This window comes from Pseudochaenichthys georgianus, chromosome 17 (assembly GCF_902827115.2).
Source record: "Pseudochaenichthys georgianus chromosome 17, fPseGeo1.2, whole genome shotgun sequence".
In the NCBI taxonomy this organism is placed as follows: Eukaryota; Metazoa; Chordata; class Actinopteri; order Perciformes; family Channichthyidae; genus Pseudochaenichthys; species Pseudochaenichthys georgianus.
The window spans coordinates 3,387,425-3,406,936 of NC_047519.1; the positions used below are offsets into that span (position 1 = coordinate 3,387,425).

The following is a 19,512-nucleotide window of genomic DNA, read 5'->3' on the forward strand; positions in this document are numbered from 1 at the left end:
GCATCGTCCAATCAGTGAGCGATACACAGTAAGGGGGCGGGGCGAGTATCTGAGGATTTCATCGGAGGATGGTCTGGTGGTTCCTCGGTTATAGCTCCTCCATTATCGCTCCTCGCTCCTCCGGCAAAAATAAGGCCATTGGGACGCTACTCAAGATGGCGCAGACAAATCAACTTCTGGTGAGACCGAGACCGAGGAGCGAGGAAGTGCAAAATAAGAGAAGTGAGAAAGAGCCCTAATTTCCCCTCCTCGACTCCTCGGTCCTCCGTGACCCGGAAATGGATTTCAGCGCGCCATTTTGAAGGACATCTAATTTCTCTAAATGCACATCGAGGACCGAGCATTGAGCGTCGAGGAGGCTCTCTGGAGGAGCTCTAACCAAGGATACACTGATGGTTCCTCCGCGGATGCATTTCTGGGAACGGTGGAGGCGTTACACACGGCCGGACTGATCTCAGCCAATGACAGCTCTGCATGCATCCCCTGGATATTATTTTAGTAACTGCTTTCATCGTAACTCGATGTTTACAGTGAGAACAGCTGTGAGGCCCGTGCAGAAAGCAGAGCAGTGTGTATAATATATATCACTCAGTATAACAGGCCTACTCTCTGTATTTGCTTTAGTTTAGTAGATATCTACAAACAAAGAGTCGATATTTTTCTAAAACCATTTAGTGCTTCACATAATAAAATACACAACGGCTGTAGCTTGATTATGCTTTAGGAGCTGTAGGTGTGTGTTGTACAGTGTGTAGTAGGGATGCACGATATTTGGTTTTTGAAACCGATACCGATAACTTCCTGCTTCTCAAGACCGATACCGATAACCGATAATAAAAAACTATTTACGCCACTAATTATTTTAACGCGATTAACGCATGTGTAATTTTTTTCCTCGGCCGCCCCGTAGTTTCAGAGCGCATCGAGTTTAAAATACCATCTACAAGCTGATGCTGACAGCCCCGCTCCTGCCGCTCGCTTGTGGCAGACCACACTTCCACGCTCACCGGCAGGCACCGACTGGCCATCGGGAGGACCGGGAGGGTGTGTGTATGTGTGGCCCGAGCGAGCGAGAGAGAGACCTTACGTGCATTGTTGTTGTTAGCGCAGCTAGCTAGCACCAGATGCTAACGGATATAAGGAGCTGTTTAAATGAAAACAGAGGAGCGACATTTCGCCACAACTGCGCCGAGCACTTGACTTTATGCAGGAAGCCAGACAGTGGGACATTGTACGAAAAGTCAGCACACTCAGCAACATGATTGCAGCGTCCAGGCAGCTCCGGTTCGAGCATATGCCTTGAGTTGCACATAGCTCCAACGCGCACGTGCGCACGCACACACACACACACACACACTTTGTATTGTATTATTGTCTTTGTGCGCTTTTAACACACCATCGTAGCGATGGCGATGTTTCAGGTGACTGATCAGGTTCGAAGTATTAGGGAGCGCTGGATTTGTGAAGAACTCCCCTCTTCCTAAACCACTAATACCACAGTACTGGCAAAACGGGAGGAGCCGAGTAGAAAAACAAGCGCCCCTCATCCCAATCCACCCACACCGCAGTATTTTTTTCTTTTTTTTTATCCAAAAAATATATTGTATATTATCGGGGCTATTAATACTGGTATCGGGTTTATCGGGATGACGTCATAATTCCTAATATCGGACCGATAATTATCGTGCATCCCTAGTGTGTAGGTGTGTGTATGGTACAGTGTGTAGGTGTGTGTGTTGTACAGTGCGTAGATGCGGTGGACAGACAGGTCTCAGTTGGTTTGGTGTCCTCTGCTTACTTTTAATACTTGTAAATACAACTTTTGGCCCGTAATTTCAATTCCCCATTTCAGCGACCAGAGAGAGGGGGGGATATATCCAGTCTCTGATTGTGTTACGTTATTATGAGAGTGCTCTCATACTTTAAATTGTATATATTTATATAAATATATACATATATATGTGTGTGTGTGTGTGTGTCCGCATCTATAGCCTGTTATTGTCTCATTATACCGCACTGTGAATGAATCAAAGTAAATATAGAAGTCATCATGAACACATCTGTCCATCAGACAGAGGGCTGCTGTGCCTCCTGTCATCATTAATGGACGTCTCTTTAAAATGACCGCTCAGAGGAGAGGAGTTCTCATTTCTCAAACCGCCTGCTGCTTCCCCTCCTCTCTCCTCGGTTCCCCTCCTCGGCTCCTCCGATTGCATCTCCTGCGGGCGGGACTAAGTATCGAGGATAGGAGTCGAGGAGGGGAAATTAGAGTATTGAGAAGCCTTCTTAGTCTGAGAAGTGTTGTGTATATATGTAATGCAGGGCAAGGGTTACATTGATGGCCAATCTTGCACGTTTTTTCCGATTTGGATTTACTTGTCTTTGATATGATTTTAAACTTGAATAAATACAACATTAGCTGCACAGGTTTCCTATGAAATGCCTGTTACATTTTAGTATTATAGGTACCTCACAATGAGTGTGTGGTTTTTCTCTATCACATGGTTGATCCCTGTTGGCGGGGCCTTTGCTGAGGACTCCTGCTCTGCAGCAGCCTGTCCACCTCAGTGCCTGCTGAGAATGTGTGGGAGGAGAAGGGGGGGAGGCAGATTAACAGGGTACAGCGGAAGGTCAGTTGACGGAGGTTAAGACTGGAGCCACACGAGACCACTCGAAAGCGCTGGAGACGCTGTAGTACATATGCTGGGCCTGTAAGTGGAGCTGTACTTCTGCCACAAAATACACCAAAAGCAGCGAAGAAGACTTCCTGCGCATGGTTGCCCTTCTGTTTATTCTCCACGGTGGACGGCGTTTGCTCCTGCTGTAAATCTCTCCGGTTGTCCACCAGCAGATGAAAAACACCCACTTCCCTCTTCCAAGGGACGAGGGGACCGTGCGGCAGAGTTTCCGATTTTTTTTACGCCGGTCAACATGTCCGTTAAAGTTTAAATCTTCCGGACAAAATTAGAAAAGTGCCGATCAAAGGTCTTTGTTGTTATTTATTGAGCTTTAAAACAAATTGATAACGACTGTATATAATAATATAAGAATAATAAACGGAGCCTCTCTTTTCCTCCCCCTCTTCTGAGAGCTGATCTCTGAGCAGGAGAACCTGGAAAAGTGTTCCAATGTTTTTTCATTCACCCCCACACTCAGTGTTCTGTGAGCCCTGCAGCCTGCCTGTCCTGGTTAACCTGGCGCTCCTGCAGTAAACATCTTTATTAAATGTATTTTAAAGATTTAGCTAAAGTTATATCTCATGTGCATGTTGGGTTTAACACTGGCGAGTATGGTAAAAAAAGAGAGATAGCTTACTGCATTCTCATTCTGCAAGCCGCTCCTCTGAGAACTTTCTCAGAATCGCTTCTCAGGAGGGAACCCTTCTATGAGGGGCCGTTAGGGACATTATTCAGAAATACCGTTTACATACACTTGTGAAACACTCTCACACACACATGAAATCCTGTCACATGAAGGAAACAGGAAGACTTCACTTTATGAATAGCATGACATTGCTAACATTTCCAAGAGCCCTTCTTAAACAAAAAATGAATTTTCATATGTTCCTCGTTGTGTTTCAAGTACAAACTTTATTTTTTGCGGTGGAAGGAAATGAAGAGTATGTTTTACGTGTTTTTACTAGTGCTTTGCAATGCATTGAGTCACTGCAATCTGAGTCCAACAACTTTGATCAGGAGAGGCTGTATAGAATGCTTGATGACCACACAAGGACTCTATCTGCATATCTTACTGTTTCGAGGTATGGTGAGGATAATACGGATGTCAGTACCCTTCTAGGATCCTTGTATAGATGTTTTCGCAACTTACTGCATGCACATGAGACCAGACGGAGAACCACTGATGTGACAATCAATCTAATACCCCCAACGACATTGCGAGGCCATGCAGGTCGACCCCAATCCAGGATAACCGCTGAACAAATGTCCCATTGTGTTTCAATTGGTATGACATGGTCAAGAATTGCATCATGCTTTGGAATTAGTCGGAGAACCCGATACAGACACAGGCAAACTCTGGGAGTTGAGCCATTAAGCTATGCAGTATTGTCAAATCAAGACCTGGACAGCATTGTGACAAACATACTACAGAACACTCCAAATGCAGGGGAAGCATATGTACTTGGAAGCCTGAGATCACGTGGCCTAAGAGTTCAGCGCTGGCGGGTCAGACAAAGCCTGCATCAAGTAGATCCCATTTAGACGTCGACATGCTATAAGACGAAGGGTCTACAGTGTTCAGGTCCCCAATCAATTGTGGTAAGTTGACTTGTAAACTGCTCAAATGTGCAGGTTTAAAGTACATGCTTACTTTAATGTATTGTATTTCTCCCAACAGGCATTTTGACGGCAACCACAAGCTGGTTAGGTGGCGGATGGTCTTTCATGGCTGTGTTGATGGCTTTAGCAGGACTATTGTGTACTTACGGTGCTTGTCTAACAACATGGCTTCAAGTGTCTTGTCATTATTTTTAGAAGCAGTAGAGAACTTTGGTTTGCCTTTAAGGGTCAGATGTGATCATAGTATGGAAAATATACGTGTTGCCCGTTTTATGTTGGAAAGAAGAGGATTAAACAGTCGTAGTGTTATTACAGGTGTTTCAGTACACAGCCAAAGGATTGAGAGACTATGGGCAGAACTAAATAGAGTTGTATCAAGACACTATGCAAACATGTTTACCTTCATGGAGGAACAAGGTATACTGGATTCATTAAATGAACTTCATCTTTTTTGTCTACATTACGTCTATTTACCAAGACTCGAAAGGGCAGTAACAGAATTTGTCAACCAGTGGAACAACCATGGCCTTTCCACACAAGGGGGGCAGACACCTCGTCAGTTGTGGCATTCAGGTGTCATACACAATGTAGGAATTCATCCAGTTATAAATGACATTTTTGATGTCGACAACTTTTACGGTACTGATGAGGAGGGGCCATTACCTGAACTGCAAACAAATAACAACGTAATAATTCCAGACATCGATGTTACCTTAAATGAGACAATCATGAACAATATACAAGTTAATCCACTAGAAAATGATGGTAACCATGGCATTGATGTTTTCTGTTCACTTTTGCAATATTTTCAGTGAAGTCATTTTGTAGATATCTTGTTTTGAAACAAGAAATTAACATAAATAAACATTTGTTCAAAACTATGAAAAGGAGTTCATATCATTTTCTTTCTTTTTTTCCAAGTCATTTTGCAAGAAAAGCAAGTACTGAATTATTAATGTTTGGAAGGTTTTTATTTTAAACATCCCCACACATACACCAACTTTCTCCTGAGTGTTTCTTTTTATAGAAGCAAAACTTTATAACTTTCATCACTTTTAGGACAAATAACTCTCCTCATTGGTTTCATCCCACCCATTTGTTAAGGGACTTTCAATAATGTTACTACAGTAGTAATTGTGTTCCCCTCAACAACACTAAACCAATTGCAGAGAAAACAAACAATCAAACCTGTTTTATCGAATTTAATCCTACACCATGTTGGTCAATTATTCAAATCCCCTATTCTGAATAACCTGACTAAATAATCAACACTGAATACCTTTGAAATGGACCTTGGACCCGGTGGACAACCTGAAACATATATGTCCTTAACCAGCAGCTCCCTGTCACGGTCTGAATGCACTGGCCTTAGACATCCTGCATGTGCCAGGTAGTCAAGTAGAGGTGCCGTGGACTCCTCAAGCTCCTCAGCTGTTGTACTTTCAGATACCTAGCATCACAAGGAGCATCACGGTGGCTTGTTATGGAGGCTTCTTATTATTAGTATTATTATATTCTTATAATTTATTTGTAAAAAAAAAAGGTCTGCAAGATTACAAGATGCTGTAGGATCCCTAAACAGCTCATAGCTATGCACAGTTTTTCTTTCACATTGTTTCTAAATGTGATAGAAAATATAATTGGCTGATTACACTTGTCTGTTAAATTATGGAATTCCAACAACACATGGAAAGTGAACATTCAGCAAAAGACTAGAGAGGACCCAAACGCTTTAACTTGCAACTAGGGATGTCCCGATCACCTTTTTTTGCTCCCGATCCGATTCCGATCATTTGATTTTGACAATTTGCCGATACCGATTTTTCCCGATCCGATCTTTATGCAATGCATTAAGAAAAAAAAAAGGTAACAGATAACGGCTGGTCATCCAATGCGATGAATTCAGCTATCTAGTTATTTGTTTGGCCTTTTCACTGTTCTGGGGCAGTTTCTCTTTCCTTTTAAAAGTCTCTGAAAGTGTCGGTTGTTTCAGTGCCGTTACCTGAGTGGCCGCTGTGTACTCGTCGTGTTGTTGTTGGTGTTTGTTTCTCACGTAGCGTATTAGATTGGTCGTGTTGAACGTAGCTCTGTTCTTTCCACCATGCGGAACCTCCGCCTTGCAAACATTGCATCTGGCTGTTACACTGCCTTCGCTTTCAATTTTATAATACTTCCAAACTCCTGACATTTTCTCTGTCCCGACTCCCGAGTCACCAGCTGAACGTAGCCTCTCGTTAGCTTACTGCTACTATTAGACACTGCGCCCACTCTGTTGCCAGATTTCAGAGAAATAAGCAACCAGGTCTATGAAAACAAGCCCAAAGAAAGCAACACATACATGATGTTGTGTAATTTTAAACCAAAACTAAGTCATCAGGATGACTTTAAGACGTGAACATGGTAATTTTTGTTTTGTAACATTAAATAAAAAAAAAAATAAATCCCGATCCCCGATTTTTTTCTCCCGATCCCCGATCTTTTGAAAATCACGTGATCGGCTCCGATCCCCGATCACGTGATCGGATCGGGACATCTCTACTTGCAACTGACCTTTCTGACTTTCTTAAGGAGTTCTGGATCAGCAATGTCCTCAAGAGCTGGATTGGCTGAACCCTTAACGAGTAGTGAGAAGATGGTTGGTGATAGAAAGTTTGGTGGAGGACCACCATGCACCAAACTTACTGCAATTGCTCTTCCAGCTAAGTAGTACCTTAGTCCTCTCGTAGAGCTGCAAAACAATAATTAAAGAGAAACATGTATATTGATAAATAAGTAAAGAATCCCTGCTACATAAAATCTTGGATTTTATTGTTATTTTAATTCAATTTGAAAGTTGAATGTCAAGTCACCATACAATATAATGCACAAAAATGTTCCTTTATTAATAAAAAAAAAAAGCAAGTGATTACCAGTACTGTCAAGAGCCAGGCTTTTGCAGTTTTCCTTCCCCTCAAACATTGGAGATCTTGCGATGGTCTCCATCAGTAGCCGTAAGTACTCCCTCCTCGGCCCTCCTAAATCAATTCCTTCTTCCTGTCTCCCCATGTAATCAGAAAACTTGACATAAATGATCGAAGTGGGGTCATAGGATAGCCTTTGAAATCCCCGTGCGGCTCCTTCCCAGACAGCTGACTGATTAATATTACATTTGCACTGTCGATTCAAATTAATTTGGCTTGAGAGTTCCAGCAGTATTTCTTTAGTAGGGACCTTTTCTGCACTATGAAGACAAAAAAATGATTAAAAACATGGTTATATATATTTCACAATAACCCACATTCTGCTAATGTAAGCACCTACAAATAATTAAATATGAATGGTTAACATTAACATTTTGATGACACCATGCATATAAGTTCTCATGATCTCTCACTCAGTTGCAGTGTATATGCTACTTACATTTGACACTCCATGCTGGCAATAATGGCCTTGTTAAGTTCCTCATCATCAGAGGACTCTTGAGACAGAGTAGAGACAAGGTTTAAATATGACGAGTAGTCATAGCCACTTGTACCAGGGTTGCCATCTCTTGCAAGCCAGCCTGTAGTTTGACTGCTGGTGCCAGGGCTGCCATCCACTCCCTGACTCTCTCGACGCCTCTTTCTGCCACCGGTAGCTGGATCGTTGGTATCAGCTTCTTCACTTCCAGAGCCAGGAATACCTTCACCATTATTGCTGCTTGGATAAGGGTCAGTAAAAGCTGCCCTGGTGGTGACACAGCTTCTTGTTACAGCAGGGATTACGCAGTGATCTTCATCGCTGTCCTTATCAGTGGATCCAGCAGCGGTAGAAAGGTATTTTCCTTCCTCAGAGTCAGCCTTTGAAAGAGAAAGAAAACCAAAGATACCTAATTGATCAATTGTTTAATGGATTGAAATAAGAATACTTTGTTTAAACTCTTCTCAATTTCAATTGCAGTATTTGTATTTGAATATAAACTTTAGATTTCCATAAGCAGGTAATATGAAAAAGATAATTATACTTAAAGGGCCCATGTCATGCTTTTCTGGTTATTACCCGTCCCCTAGCTTTTTCTGCATGTAAACGGTCTGCAGAGTCACAACCCCTCAAAGTTCACCCTGTAGCGAGTAACACTCTAACACAGAGAAGACCTGTCTATGCTGCCCCAGAACGCCTCGTTGGAGATTTCTGTTTTTCTTCCTGGTACTAAGTGACGTAACGACGACCCAAATGGACCCATTGGTCCAAATGGACCAATCCGTGAAGCTCCTCACAAAAACACACTCTTTTAGCGGCGAAGATGTGCTGTATGAGAAACCAATGTGAGTTTGGAAAATTGCACAATGTAAACCTATTCTAGTAGACCTCAACAATGGAATTATTATCAGTATAAATGGCCATGACATGGGACCTTTAATATATAAGGTATTAATATAATGTTATCTATTGGGTACTAAAAAGAAAATGTAAAAAAAAATGCAAACTTACTAAAAGGGTCCTTGATGGTCTGAGATAGAGGGCTTTGGTTTTAAAAGATCTTGTGGATAAGCATCCCATTCAGCTCCTGACCCTCTTGGATGTTAGGGGTCACCAACTTATTGCCACAAGACATCGACAAAAGATAGGACATATTACAAATACAAAAAATACTTTACTGCTATACCGGCTTAAAAATACGATGTATACTGGTGTTTAGTGTGTATGTGGTTCCCCTAGGTTTACTGGATTGGGGGGGTGCTGCCTGAGTGTGTGGGGGGGGCATTGGGATATATATTTTTTAAATCCTTTAGAGCAGAGAGAGGAGCTGTGGATTATTATTATTGATTAATGCATTGGTGTTTCTTAGGGTCAAAAACACTAAACTCACAATTTAAAATGAAAGCCTTTAGTTTATTTAATAAAAGAGCACATGTTCAATGTGAAAAGTGACAGTAGATATAGATTGTTTGCAATTTAGTGCTATATATATATTTAAAAAAAAATAATAATAATAATAATTATTATCTTTTTTAAACACCTTGAATTTCAGGGGGGGGGCGCGGTGCTCCGTTGGCGGGGCTCCGTTGGCGGGGATCCGTTGGCGGGGCACAGCGCCCCTCCAAGACAATGGTAGGGGAAACACTGTGTCCGCGCCTTGGAACTTGTTGGGGTGTGTGACTGAATCCTGTGTTGCTATTAATTCAGGTTGCCCTTTTTAGATGTTCAAAATGACATAAAATGATAGTAAATGTGATTATTTTATTAATTTACAAATCAAGAAGGAAGAAAATAGGTTTACCTGACATCTTCTGGTATGCGCTCACCAAAGCCATGTCTGATGTGCTCCATTACAGTGTTGTGGTCCCAGGCCTTTTGAAACTCGAATGCACTCAGAATGTGCCCATGTTTGTGTAGCCGTAATTTCGGTTTTTGTTTTACGACAACATCCAAGGATGGATTAGGAAGTAGAACAACATCCTTATTAAAATGGCCATGCGGCTGTGCCTTAGTTCTGAAATAAGATGCAAATGCATTATCAGCATACAACTATACTACATGAAGGCAACAGATACATCATACTGCCATAATAATAAATACCCAGATTACAGTAGACCAGAGTACTTAAGTATGATCCCTTTGCTTTATAAAAAAGAAATAAAATGCCCATGTTATTTAGTATAGTTTTGTTTTAAACCAAAACTAAAGTGCATCTAGATAACCAGCAGAGTAACATATCGACCAGCCTTACACCTTAAAACATGGTTTGTAATGACATTAAATCAATAAATATACGAGTATTATGTTTTTTTAAGGTAGAAATCATACAGAATGATGACATTATAAATGATATTAACAGTACCAAAATTATTTTTGTAGAGTATTCGCATTTGGTCTCTGTTGTCCTTCTACAGACACCGTACTGAATGTAGGGGTCTACAGGGGTTGTCTAGTTATGGTTGCTCCGTTACTAGCAAGGTTATTAAACCAAGTTCCAAGATAAACATCACTCGTTTATGAGATCAAACTATTTAAAACTCTGAATATTTATAATTACCTTTTTCTCCTCGAGCCAGATGTCCATGTGCCAAAGCAGTGTTGTGCTTGATAGCGGGGTGCACAGTCTCTCCCTACAAGGGGAGCTGTAGTGTGCCGTTGCCCGCCGCGGGACAGGAAGAGGGACGATAGCTGACCGTCCAGGGTGTTCCCACTTGCAGCTCCAACAGTCGTTTGCGGCCCGGTTGTGGCCACGTTCGATAGCGTTCGAATAGTCTCAGCTGAGGCCAGAATACTACTTAGCAACGCTGCTGCATCAGTTAAGCTTTGTGCAGGCTGCTACGGTATTTCTGAATAATGTCCCGTACGGCCCCTCATACCCTTCACCCCCACACGCGAATCAGCCACCTGAAAACAAACTCAGAAATACACACACCTAACCAAACTGAACCCAACCATGGATTTAGAGTATCTTTACACCCAAAGTCAATCAGGCTCTGATCCCAATGTGGTGTATGGGCTTCCTTTCTTTCAGACTACAGCTAGACATGCCATGCTTGCACCTTTTTGTTATGTTGCTTTCCTTTAAAATAAAACTGATAAGAGTCTTCTAATATCCCCCCATAACAGTACCAACAGAATATTTGAGTGTGTCTAAGATGGTAATAAGACACGGCAGTGAAACAGACATCAGGAGGGGGTTTAGTAAAGAGGTCTGCCTCTGAACAGAGGGAGGCTGAGCAACAGCAGCCACATGCCAGTCCAGAACACTGTGTTCTATAGGAACATGAACACACCAGTGACGTAACGTGTTTGTTTAATACTGCTGAGTCCGGCTGGAGGAGCCATTATCAGTGAGCTGAAAAAGCCCCTGTCACACACACATGCACACACAGATAATTCTGACATCTGCTGTTTCCCAATGTTCTGGTGACTCTAACAAACTGAATACGGCACAAATGGTTTTAAAGCTTTAACATCTGAAGCCAAATTCACAAAAATGTAAGAGTTCTATTTTAGTAGGGATTTATGTAAATTCTCAAGCAACTTTGTCCAAGGAATACACATTTGAGTACTAACTATCTGGCAGCTGTATTAAAGTCGACCAGAAACATTATTATTATCCCAGCACAATCCAGTCCAAAACGTGTCATTAACTCACTGGCATTCAGCTTTTGGAAAATATTTGTCCTAACTCTTTCTTTTTTGTATTTGTCCTTGAGTCCGTTCCCTTTCAATTTTGTTTTTATTGAGTCAGCCACAATGAGTTTACATATACAGTCAATATGTTTCCCTTCCCCCCCCCCCACCCTCCCCTCTTGGGGGGTGTACTACGAAGCAGGATTTTCGCTTAGCCGGCTAAATTCAGGGAAAACTCCGGCTTTCCGGTCCTACGAAGCTGGTTCTCTTTTTAGCGGGCTAGATCTCCATGGTAACTTATGCTTAGCGGCTAACCTGGTCGGGACCAGGTTAGGTTGCAGGCTAAGAGCTCAACTCAGTGAAAGCACCGCCTGCTGACCAATCAGAGCTCAGTGTGCGGAGTTTAAAGCGATCAAGTCATATTACAGGAGAAAGGAAATACAGAAAAGCTGCCGTTGCAGGAAAGACGGCCGGCAAAAATCACCGACTGTGTGAACGTGAACATTAATAGAATATCACCTCCCATCTTCAGAGCAATCTGACTATTATAACATTAGCGTTAAGAAAGCTTACTTAAATATCTGCCACAACATAAGTAACCGGATCAGAGTAACATTAAGTACAGTCCGCGGCATATCACTTCATAATGTATCATATATCTCCTGATCTGAGTCAGCTGAGCCGTATCTGGCCGTGCAACACTCACAGTGTCACAGACTGGATGCAGAAGTATTATTTTAAGCAACACATTAAGTTGACGAAACACTCGAGACAAATGTAATTAAAGTCAGATCCACTCGTGTTTTAGACGGGGCAGTGATATCATAAACCTGTTAATGTACGCATTCAAACACTTTTTCTTTTACCAGCTGTATTCACCTTGCAGGTGCAGCTATGTGGCTTTGATCCTGGATAAAGTGTTTAAGTCATGGATGTTTAAAGTTTAACTTCTTCATATGTCTAATATTATAGTTGACTTTTCATTCAGGAAGTATGACGCTGCGCTGTCAGTACGCTTCTCCATGTTTGTGATTGGTCGAATGCTCCAAATACCACCCCTTTCATGTGAACGCGCACCTAACTAGATAGGACACGGCTGGCTTGAGCGATCCACTTGATGACCCGCGTCGTAGTACCGTTTAGCGAGAGCGCGTATGTTTTGGATTAGGCCAACCGGCTAACTCAAACATATCCAGGTTAGGTTGAACCAGCTTCGCAGTACAGGCCCCTGGTCCTAGCTAGGAAAGTAAATAAATAAATAGATATAAAAAATAAAGTACAAATAAAGTAATGTAAAAGATAATATTAATAAAATTAATAGATAAGGAAATAAAGAATAATAACAATAATACATTTACCCATATACTCACATATGTATACACATACACATACATACACGTAAGTATGTACGTACGTACATTTTAGTGTCTTAAGTTCAGCTATGTAGGCTATCACAGAGCCCCAGACAGATTAGTAGTATTCTTCTACGTGCTAATATAGATGCAAAGGCTATACTGTCCTTAGTTTTCCTCCTCATCATTCGGTGGCCAGGAAGTACTCCAAGGCCTCAGTAAGGTGTTTGAAAATGCTTGTCCAGTATCCTTGTAGGCGAGGACAAGACCAAAACATATGAGTCATGTTTGCTGGTGACGTGTGACATATGTTACCGGTATCCGTGACATTAGGGTATATTTTGGAGAGTTTAGAGTTGGTGTAATAGATACGGTGGACAACTTTTAGTTGTATAAGGTTGAGCCTGGAACAGGACGTACTATTGTTCACTCTCGCTAATGCGCCATCCCAGACATCATCATCTATTGCTTGGACTAGTTCATCTTCCCAATCTTGTTTGATTTTACCAAGCAATGTTTCTGTGAGACGGGAGATGGAATTGTAAATTCTTGAAACCAGACCTTTTTCGGTTGTTAGTGTCCAGAATTGAGTCAATTATTGAATCCGGAGGGATATTGGGGAATGAAGGGTTATTTAGTTTAACCTCTTAAGCCCTGAGCCTGTTTTTCAGGTTTCAGGCTCGAAAATGCCACTAACACAACAAAGACTATATCTTCACTTCTAAAAGGGGTAAATTAATAATGTTTTCTCTCAAAGCAAGGTTACATCTGTGAGTTGGATGTAGAAGTGTCAGAATCAATATAGATGTTTTTATTTTGAAGTAAATTCAGATGGAACACAGTAAAAACATGTAAATTCTAATGTCTGCCTAAAAAAAAACATTACTTATAGTGAAAACCACCCTTGAATGATGGGCTAGTAGACTAAAAGCTTTAGGAATCCAAACTATAACATATAATAAGTACCCTGTATCAAGATTGATGCAAAACAAGTGAAATTTGACCTTTTTAGAGAGGTTTAGAAAAATAAAGTCCAAGCGGACTCACCTCTGGGTAATTTGGGAACCATCAGTTCCATTTGAACTTTTTCACTGTAAAAATCATTTTATTACTTTGAATTATCACTATAGGTATTCATTCCATCCAAATACAACTGTTGTGAAAAAAATAAAAAATAAATAAAATAAAACATAGCAACATACCCTGTTATCCTCTGAGCCTCTGAATTAGCCCCGGGCGAAAAATGCTAACCTATTACTGCACCGAAAATCACTCCTAGCTCCCTTATTACTTATCCTAGCTGCACATCCAACACATTGTTTATGATCGTAAAGACACAGATTCTAACGGTGCCCACCTCAACACTGAAAGATACAAACTCGGGACGTTATCAACAAAAACGTACATCAAAACAAGTGGCGCTAGCGCTAATGCGCTAGGCTAACATGGCTCACCTTCCTCTTTGTCTGGTCTAAACTGGTCTTCAATGGCATTAAAACGATAAAAATGATGATGTAGTTAATCCATAGGTTAATATCCAATGTGGCTGTGTCCCCTTTGAAATGTTCTGATAATCTATAAGCAATAAAACTGCAATTCCGTTATCTGCTGTCCGCTCTGTGCTCCATGCGCACTGGGTCCTGCAATTCCTGCTTCCTTACGTAGTAAACAATAAGTAAAGTCTTCTGCGTAATGTACTTAAGCTGGCTGGCATTCTTTATACTTTACGCAGGAGCATATCTCTGGAATCCATCGGTCGATTTGGGTGATTTACACCTTTTTCTTAACCATTACATGTCATGTCTAGGAAACTAATAGTGAAAGTTTATTCTTTATGTTAGTTTTGTCATGTCCCTTTGCCCTGTGCTTTATGTTTATTCCCTTAATTAATCATCCCTCTCATTTCAGGCCTCCACGCTCCCCGCCCCTTTTTGTCTCCTGCGTCCTTGATTGTTTTCCCCGCCCTGATTGTTTCCACCTGTGTCCCCTTTACCTGTGTATATATTGTGGTAGCTTCCTCCTGTTCATTGTCAGTTTGTTGTCTTACTATGACCCACGTTCCTGATTACCTCACGGACTTCCCACGGATCTACCTCATTGATCACTTGCTAGTTTTCCTCGAAAGAGTATATTTGTTTTCCTTGTTTTGATTACTGTGCTAAATTCCAGTAAAGTCTTTATTTTTGAAAACACTATCTGAGTCGTGCAATTGAGTTCATGCCTCAGAGTCTCTCCTTGACAGTACGAACTGACCATTAAAATGAACTCAGCCGACTCAGACCAGCTAAAGAACGCCATCCGCTCTCAGGGCCAACGTCTTGGGCAACAAGAAGAGCAGATGGCCGCCATACAGCACGGAGTGCAGCACCTATCCAACAGCCACGGGGAACTACAATCATCGGTGACAACCCAGGTGAATCTGCTGGCAGCTGAGGTCCAGCGTGTGCTCACTCACCTGCAGGCTACTTCTCCTCCCACGACTCCCCCGGTTCCGGCGGCGACCGGTTCCGATCCCAACCGGTCTACTGAGCCGCACAGTACTTCCATGCGTCTGGCTCCACCCGAAAAATACTCCGGAGACTCGGAGGGCTGCCAGACGTTCATTGTGCAGTGTGAGTTACACTATCACCACCAACCGGCTGCTTTTCCCACGGACAATTCCAAAGTGGCTTTCATAATCTCCCATCTCTCCGGCCGAGCAGCAGCGTGGGCTACGGCAGAGTGGTCCCGAGGCTCCCCCATCTGCGGGTCTCTGGAAAACTTCATAGACACTATGAGAAAGATCTTCAATCAAACCACGCCGGGCAGGGAAGCAGCTCGGGCTCTGATTAAGCTGAAACAACATCAGCGGAGTGTGGCTGACTACGCCATCGAGTTCCGGACTATGGCAGCCGATAGCGGCTGGAACTCCGCTGCATTGTTTGACGCTTTTGTCAGCGGTCTCTCGGATTCCCTACAAGACCAGCTGGCGCCTCTCGATCTGCCCGCTGACTTGGACTCTGTCATATCCATGGCAATACGGATAGACAATCGTTTGACGGAGAGGAGAAGGAATAAATCCAAGGATGTGGTTGATCCGCCTCCCCAGAGGAGACGCTCGCCGCTGGATACTACTTCTTCTTGGAGGCCCCGTCACCCCTCACCTGCGTTCCGGACAACAGCGCCCCCTGGCTCCGTGGAGGAGCCAATGCAGTTGGGCCGCGCCAAGCTTTCAATGGCAGAACGTCAGCGTCGATTAAAGGAGGGCCTGTGCTTCTACTGCGGGCAGCGCGGACATCCACAAGCGGCTTGTCCGGTAAAAGAGGAGGCTCACCAATAAAGAGGAGTACGTTGGTGAGCCGGATCTCTTCCTCTGACTTTCCTCCTCGCACCCTGACCCGCATCCAGGTAAAAATCAGAGACAATGTGGTTACTCATGGTGCACTCATTGACTCAGGGGCAGACGAAAGTCTGATGGATTGGGGTTTAGTTAAAAGATTGGACATAAAAACTAAACCTCTACCCCAGCCTCTTGAAGCGAGTGCTCTCGATGGGCGGCTGTTGTTTAAAGTGACTCACCAAACAGAGCCTTTAGAAATAAGATGTGATGATAACCATCACGAGACAATGTCATTTCACTTGTTTAATTCAGCCCAACATCCACTCATTTTGGGGTTTCCCTGGTTGAAACCTCATAACCCTCACATTGATTGGCAATCTGGGAGGGTGGAGGGGTGGGGAAATAATTGCAGAGATCACTGTGTTAAGCAGGTAGCGGAGATTGACAGAAGAGGTAACACTGGGAGGGTTAGGCAGGGAACTATCCCAGAAATATATTTTCCTGATGTTCTTTCAGTCCCTTCCTGCTACCACGATTTAAGTGAAGTATTCAGTAAATCCAAGGCTCTGACTCTTCCGCCTCACCGCCCCTATGACTGTGCTATCGACCTGATTGCTGGGTCTACAATTCCTAAGGGTCGACTATATGCTATTTCAGGACCTGAGAAAGAGGCCATGAAGGACTATATTGATGCCTCCCTCAAAACAGGCCTTATTCGCCCTTCCTCATCACCAGCAGGAGCGGGGTTTTTTTTTGTTGGGAAAAAGGATGGGTCTCTTAGGCCCTGTATTGACTACTCACCTCTCAATGACATTACGGTTAAAAACCGGTACCCCCTTCCTCTCATCTCGTCAGCCTTCGAGCAGCTTCAGGGAGCCAAGGTTTTCACCAAGTTAGACCTGCGTAACGCTTATCATTTAGTCAGTATCAGGGAGGGCGATGAATGGAAGACGGGTTTCAACACCCCTTCAGGCCACTATGAATACCGTGTAATGCCATTTGGATTATCAAATGCTCCTGCTGTGTTCCAGGCTATGATCAACGACGTGTTGAGGGAGTTTCTGAACCGTTTCGTTTTTGTATATCTTGACGACATTCTGATCTACTCCCCTGACCCTGACACCCATAAACAACATGTCCGCCAGGTTCTACAAGAGCTGTTCAAGAATAGGTTGTTTGTCAAAGCAGAAAAATGCGAATTCCATGCAGAGACAGTCACTTTCTTGGGCTTCATCATTTCGCCAGGTCAGGTTAGGATGGACCCAGAGAAGGTTAGCGCAGTAGCTTGTTGGCCTACCCCTGACTCTCGTAAGAAAGTGCAGCAGTTTTTAGGCTTTGCAAATTTTTACAGACGTTTTGTGCGGAGGTTCAGTGCTATTGCAGCCCCTCTTCATGTCCTCACATCCCCTCAAGTGCCTTTTTTGTGGTCTCCTCAGGCTGAGGAGGCTTTTTCTCGGCTTAAAGGAATGGTCACCTCTGCTCCCATACTCACCTTGCCGGACACCACTCGTCAGTTTGTGGTAGAAGTGGATGCCTCCAATGAAGGGGTGGGAGCGGTCCTCTCCCAGCGACTACAGAAGGACAACAAACTTCACCCCTGCGCTTTCCTGTCCAGGAAGCTCTCCCCAGCAGAGAGAAATTACGACGTGGGAAACCGTGAGTTGCTGGCCGTGAAGCTGGCACTGGAAGAGTGGAGGCATTGGTTGGAGGGAGCCGAGCATCCTTTCGTGGTTTGGACCGATCACAAAAACTTGGAGTATATAAGAAAGGCCAAAAGACTGAACTCCCGCCAGGCTAGGTGGACCTTGTTTTTCAACCGTTTTGACTTTGTTCTTTCCTTCAGGCCGGGGTCTCAGAATGTCAAGCCTGACGCTCTGTCCCGTCTGTTTGACCCTGTGCCTGCAGTCAAGGAGCCGGAACCCATCATCCAATTAAACCGGGTGGTAGGAGCGCTGACTTGGTCAGTAGAGAAGGAGGTAATACGAGCCAATGCTGGAGCTCCTGCACCAAGGGGTTGCCCGCCTAACCGGATTTTCGTTCAGGAGGCCGAGCGACCACAGGTGATCCACTGGGCTCACACTTCGCTGCTCACCTGTCACCCTGGAGTCAAGAGAACTATGTTCATCATAAAACAACGTTTCTGGTGGACATCCATGGAGAAGGAGGTGAAGGAGTATGTGGAGGCGTGCCCTGTCTGCGCTCGAAACAAGACCTCTTCCAGGGCGCGAATAGGACTATTACAACCACTCCCTATTCCCAACAGACCCTGGTCAGAGATCTCCATGGACTTCGTCACTGGCCTGCCCCTCTCTAGAGGTAAAACCACAGTTCTTATGGTAGTGGACCGTTTTTCGAAAATGACACATTTCATTGCTCTGCCCAAGATGCCCTCAGCGAAGGAAACGGCTGAGGTCATGATGCATAATGTGTTTCGGCTTCATGGTTTCCCAAAGGATATTGTCTCCGACCGGGGCCCCCAGTTTGTGTCACGCTTCTGGAAGGAGTTCTGCTGCCTCATCGGTGCCACGGTCAGTCTCTCGTCAGGATAACATCCGGAGTCTAACGGCCAGACAGAGCGCCTAAATCAAGAACTGGAGACCTGTTTGCGCTGCTTGGTGTCCCAGAATCCATCCTCCTGGAGCGAGCACCTCACCTGGGTTGAGTATGCGCACAACATCCTCCCTACTTCTGCCACGGGCCTGTCCCCATTTCACTGTGTTTATGGCTACCAGCCGCCACTGTTCCCAGCCACGGAGAGGGAGGTCACGGTCCCGTCTGCCCACGCGCTGGTCAGGCGTTGTCGGCGCGTGTGGGCTGCGGCTAGGAAGATCCTCTGCAGGAATTCACAACTGGTGAAAAGAGCAGCAGACCGAAAACGCCGACCAGCTCCTGTATACCAGCCAGGCCAAAAAGTCTGGCTTTCTAAACGAGACCTTCCCCTCCACGTACTCTCCCGTAAATTGGCTCCCCGGTTTGTGGGTCCTTTTCCCGTCACCAAGGTCATCAACCCGGTTTCAGTGAGACTACGGCTTCCCAGGTCCATGAAGGTACATCCCACCTTCCATGTAGGGAAACTAAAACCCTTGAAGGAGAGCGCTATGGTTCCCACCGCCAAACCCCCCCCGCCCCCCCGGATGATTGATGGAGGTCCGGTTTACACCGTCAAGAAGATATTGGCTAGTCGGAAAAGGGGTAGAGGGCGACAGCTACTGGTTGACTGGAAGGGTTATGGTCCTGAGGAGCGGATATGGATTCCTTCCCGCTTCGTCATAGATAAAAGCCTCATTGAGGATTTTGACCGCCTCAACTCAGAGGAGCCTGGGCCGTCAGGAGCCGTCCCTAGAAGGGGGGGGTACTGTCATGTCTAGGAAACTAATAGTGAAAGTTTATTCTTTATGTTAGTTTTGTCATGTCCCTTTGCCCTGTGCTTTATGTTTATTCCCTTAATTAATCATCCCTCTCATTTCAG

At 44.0% G+C, this 19,512-nt stretch overlaps 1 protein-coding gene and 1 long non-coding RNA gene across 2 annotated transcripts in view; one reads left to right on the forward strand and one right to left on the reverse strand.

The window, feature by feature from the left end:
* Positions 1-19,512, forward strand: part of fam110b (family with sequence similarity 110 member B) — a 93,725-nt gene that overhangs the window by 34,010 nt on the left and 40,203 nt on the right. The gene's annotated exons all lie outside the window — the stretch shown is intronic.
* On the reverse strand, positions 7,817-10,561 carry LOC117462852 (uncharacterized). The gene is made up of 4 exons (XR_004553854.2): positions 10,294-10,561; positions 9,538-9,750; positions 8,748-8,853; positions 7,817-8,116 (listed from the first exon to the last, which is right to left on the reverse strand). It is a non-coding gene; the product is annotated as an uncharacterized lncRNA (long non-coding RNA).